Here is a 5,791-nt window from a genome sequence, read left to right on the forward strand (position 1 = left end):
CGGTCTGTAAGTGACAACAAAATTAAACCGCGTGAAAAACAATGCCCAGCGAGCCTGCCTGGGGGACAGACGCTTGGCTGACTCCAAATACAGCAGATTCTTATGATTGGTAATAACAGTAACCTGATGTACCGACCCCTCCAAGAAGTGTCGCCATTCCTCAAAGGCCAACTTGATTGCCAACAACTCCCTGTTGCCGATATCTTAGTTACGTTCGGCGGACGACAGTTTCTTGGAGAAATAGGCGCAAGGACGCAAATCGCTCAAGGATGAGCCTTGTGACAGCACCACCCCCACACCAACCTCAGACACATCGACTTCCACAACAAAAGGTTTTGATACGTCTGGCTGCACAGGAATGGGGGCTGAAACAAAACTGTTCTTAAGAAATTCAAATGCGCGCACAGCAGCCTCAGGCCAAACGGAGAAATTGGTACCCTTTTTAGTCATGTCAGTTAGCGGTTTAGCAATGATGGAAAAATCCTTGATAAATTTCCTATAGTAGTTAGAAAACCCAAGGAACCGCTGAAGTGCTTTCAGGTTATCAGGCCGTTCCCAATGCAGCACCACTTGCACCTTAGCGGCGTCCATTTTAAAACCAGAAGCAGACACAATATAACCCAAGAAAGGCAACTCTTGAACAGAAAATACACATTTCTCAAGTTTAGCATACAGCTTATTCTCTCTGAGAAGCTGTAACACCTGCCTGACATGATCTAAATGAGTATCATGGTCGCAAGAATATATGAGAATGTCATCTAGGTACACGATAACGAATTTCCCCAAAACATGTGAAAACACATCATTAATGAAATGTTGGAACACTGCAGGTGCGTTAGTCAACCCAAATGGCATCACCAAATTTTCAAAATGACCCTCAGGGGTATTAAAAGCCGTCTTCCACTTATCACCTTGACGGACTCTTATGAGGTTGTACGCCCCCCTGAGGTCAAGCTTGGTAAACCACTTAGCACCTGCCACCTGGTTGAACAAATCTGGTATCAGTGGCATAGGGTATGGATCACGAACCGTAATCTGGTTCAATTCCCTGAAATCCAAACACGGGCGTAATCCACCATCTTTCTTCTTCACGAAGAAGAACCCTGCTGCCACAGGCGAGGATGAAGGCCTGATGTGGCCTTTGCTCAAACTTTCAGCAATGTAATCCTTTAATGCTTGTCTCTCCGGACCGGAGACGTTAAACATCCTTGCTTTAGGCAATTTGGCTCCTGGTTTAAATCTGATAGTACAGTCATAGGGGCGATGTGGCGGCAACTCTGAAAATCCTTCTCAGAGAACACATCCACAAAATCCAGAAGTGACTCCGGTACGCTTGAAGTCACAGCAGACACACATGTGGCCAGGCAATTCTCCTGGCAGAATTCGCTCCACTGAATTATGTCCTGAGTTTTCCAGTCAATTACCGGGTTGTGCATAGACAACCATGGAAAACCCAAAACCACCTAAGCAGGAAGATTCCTGAGCACCTTACATGTAACCTGCTCGGAATGTAGAACCCCAATGTGGAGTTTCACCTCAGCCACAAACTCAGTAATCTCCCTCTGTGAGAGAGGAGCAGCATTGATGGTGACCACGCGGATAGGTTGAGGCAGTTTTTCAATCTTAAAAGCTGCTGTGCGCGCAAACTCCTCATCAATGAGATTTGTGGCTGAACCACTATCCACAAACACAGTAATTGGTAGTTCACTGCAAGTGATAACCATAGCAGGGAGCATGCATTGAGAAACCACCATGGAGGATATACATAAGCTCAGATTGGTCTCCTCCACACCCTCTGCGCTTAGAAGTTTTCCGCCATTGCGTTTTTCTTAGACAGTAGAGGACAGATGCTAATAAAATGACCAGTCTTACCACAGTAAAAACAGGCTCCCTGCTTCCTGAGCTCAGGGGCTCGACGCTTCACATGTGACACCCCTGCGACTTGCATAGGCTCCGTGGGCTCACCTGCAGAAACCACACGTGAACCTAAACCCTCTCCCATAGGCGGTGTCTCATGCTCCCCCTGATGCAAACGGCGATCAATGCGGACAACCAGACTCATAGCGGAATCTAGAGAAGTAGGAGTCTCGTACATCAGAAGGGCTTTTTTAACCCTTCCAGAAACCCCATGAATAAGCTGACTCCGCAGCGCTGGATCATTCCACTGTGTATCGATCGCCCAGCGACGAAATTCAGAACAGTAATCCTCTGCAACTTGCTCCCCCTGGCGAATAGTGCGTATCTTAGATTCTGCTAGAGCCATTCTGTCTGGCTCATCGTAAATATTTCCAAGAAAGGAAAAAAAACTCTTCACAGAGTCAAATGCAGCTGAATCAGATGGCAAAGAAAACGCCCATGCTTGGGGATCTCCGCTTAACAATGATAACACCAGGCCCACACGCTGAGCCTCATTACCTGAGGAGATCGGGCGCATATGGAAATATAGTTTGCAAGCTTCACGAAAAGAAACAAATTTACTGCGTTCCCCAGAAAATTTTTCAGGCAAAGGAAACTTAGGCTCAGCAACTCTACCTGTCGCTCCAGCTTGCACATTAGATACTGCTAGTCCCTGTTGCTGCACTGCCCCCCTCAACTCAGTGACCTGTAGGGACAGCGCCTCCAACTGGTGGATTATGGAAGTCATTGGATCCATGACAAAACAAAAAAAAGGAAACCCCCTTTTTTTTTTTCTTTGTTTTAAAGGTTATAATGTCACGGGGAGACTAGGTGGGCAAGAGCTAATAACCTGGGCCCCTGCAATTTCCCTCAGACTAAGGAAATCCTGACTGACCCTCTACCTAGAGTTTACACTGATGGTGTGCATGTCTAGGCCTCGACCCTCGCCCTGTCTCCTGTTTCAACCCTAGGCTAAAACCACCGCCCACCACCCAGTGAAAAGATCATACACCAATACCCACAGTTAGAACAGACAAGGATAACGGAAAATATACACCACACCGCAGTCACTCAGGAATACACTATAAATGCACAGGGCAAAATAAATACAAATATAGGAAGGAGTAAATAAGACAAAGGGAAATACACCACCAGCAACGATACTTCAACTACTAGCTCACCACTCCAGACCGAGATAACAACGCACAAGACAGAAGCTATAATTGGCGATGCCCAATGTTCAGGAGATCTATATAAAGGCAATGGGCATGGCCCACCTTCCAATCCGAGCATCAGATAAATTAACCCTGGACCAGCTAGATAAAATCTAGCCGACGCCAATGAGCACATAGTGGTCAAAAGCAGAATTACTGCTGTCTGTCGAACGACCTGGTCTGAACAGCGTCCGACATGACATCAGGCTAGAGGTCAATAGGACAGTCATAGGGGCAGTGAACCTTTGTGTGCCGTTGGGCGAAGGCAGATGACATGAAGTTGCCCTCCGCCCCAGAATCTAGGTTCAGCTGTACCATATGAGTGGATGGGCCTTTGGTTATTGATCCCTTGAAGGATAGTTTGGAGGAAATCACAGCTGTGTCTAGTGAACCACCTCCTACGGTCACTAAATGGGGACATTTTCCTGAACTCTGAGGACATCTGGAGGCAAGATGTCCTGCCTGATGGCAGACATGACAGAGCTTGAGTGAACGAGTATCCAGGGACTTAGATCCCGCTCATGACATGTCCATGGGCTCATGTGGCTCGGATTCCAGAGGTTTGGCGAAGGTGGGAGCCAGCCGAAACCTCTGCCTACACTGGATTTGCTCCAACCTTCGCTCGTTAAAATGAAGGTCGGTGTGACTTGACACTGCTTTTAGCTACTCCAGTGTGGCAGGAATCTCCCTAATGGCCAAAGCGTCCTTCACATGGTCAACCAGTCCCCTCCAAAATACAGGGATAAAGACTGTCCGGCCACTCCAGCTCAGATGCTAAAGTCCAGAAGTGGACGGCAAAATGGCTTATCTGAAAGCAGTAGGTGGGATAAGGTCGGAACAGGGGTGGCAGTGACCAAAATGGAGGCAGCCATGCTAGCAGCCTGAACAGCTACTGCAGGAACATCCATGGCTGAGGTTGTGCGTTCGAGAGCCACCAACCTGCTCTCCAGCTGCTGGATGTACCGCTGCCATCTCTGTTCATCTGCCATTACTAGCCAGACCCTTGCGCTGGTATAATGTTAGAGCTGGCGGAAGGCATCAAATAGTATGAAAGAGGATATAAGGTGTGTTCGGAGCCTGAGGTCCACCATGCAGAGATGACACCAGCTGCTTAGTAAAGACAGACAGTATATGGTGGTATAATGTGAACATATGCAGGTTAACTTCACCTGGTATGTAGGAGGCGAACCCTGTTCTGTCACAGGGCTGCAATACCGCAAAGTGAATGCTAGTGTTTTGGTCACAGGACCCTGCCTGTTATGGACTTGTGATTTAGGAACGACATGCGACTAGCTCTGAGCAGGTGGTAACTATACGGACTGCAGTTCCTGATCTTAACACAACACTAGCAGTAGCCGTGGGATGTTCATGTCACTCCCTGGACACCTCGTCACAGCCGGAGAACTAGCTACCCCTAAAGGTAGAAACAGGAAAGCTATCTTGCCTCAGAGAGAATCCCCAAAGGATAGACAGCCCCCACAAATAATGGCTGTGAGTGGAGAAGGAAATGACATACATAGAATGAAACAAGATTTAGCAAAGGAGGCCACTTCTAGCTAGATAGATAGTACAGGACAGAACACTGTGCGGTCCGTAATAAAAACTAGAAAAAGTCCACCGCAGAAAAATGCAAAAATCTCCACACCTGACTAAAGGTGTGGAGGGCAAAATCTGCTGCCCAGAGCTTCCAGCTTAGCTGAATAGATCCATACTGATAAGCTGGACAAATGAGCAAAACATAGAATGTGCTGAATAATAAAGTCCACAACAAGAGGACTGCAAAAGGACAAGCAAGGACTTAGCTTTGCTGAACAGGTCAGAGTGTCAGGGAAATCCAAAAGAGCCGTGACTCCAAGCAGGAAAAATTGACAACTGGCATTGATTGAGGGATAAGGCCAGACTAAAATAGCCAAGCCAGAAAGACGATCAGTGGAATCAGCTGCTGATGCTAAATCCAAGAAGCAGCCATACCACTCAAAACCACCGGAGGGAGCCCAAGAGCAGAACTCACAAAAGTGCTACTTACAACCACCGGAGGGAGCCCAAGAGCGGAATTCACAACAGTACCCCCCCCTTGAGGAGGAGTCACCGAACCCTCACCAGAGCCCCCAGGCCGATCAGGACGAGCCAAGTGAAAAGCACGAACCAAATCGGCGGCATGAACATCGGAGGCAACCACCCAAGAATTATCCTCCTGGCCATAACCCTTCCACTTGACAAGATATTGAAGCCTCCGCCTCGAAAAACGAGAATCCAATATTTTCTCAACCACATATTCCAACTCCCCCTCAACCAACACCGGGGCAGGAGGATCAACAGAGGAAACAACGGGTACCACATATCTCCGCAACAAAGATCTATGGAAAACATTGTGGATGGCAAAAGAGGCTGGAAGGGCCAAACGAAAAGACACTGGATTGATAATCTCAGAAATCTTATAAGGACCAATAAACCGAGGCTTGAACTTAGGGGAAGAAACCTTCATTGGAACATGACGAGAAGATAACCAAACTAAATCCCCCACCCGAAGCCGAGGACCATCACACCGACGGCGGTTAGCAAAACGCTGAGCCTTTTCCTGAGACAACGTCAAATTGTCTACCACATGAGTCCAAATCTGCTGTAACCTGTCCATCACAGAATCTACACCAGGACAATCAGAAGGCTCTTCACAGATGTGG

The sequence above is a fragment of the Ranitomeya variabilis genome, chromosome 5 (assembly GCF_051348905.1).
Source record: "Ranitomeya variabilis isolate aRanVar5 chromosome 5, aRanVar5.hap1, whole genome shotgun sequence".
NCBI classification, from domain to species: domain Eukaryota; kingdom Metazoa; phylum Chordata; class Amphibia; order Anura; family Dendrobatidae; genus Ranitomeya; species Ranitomeya variabilis.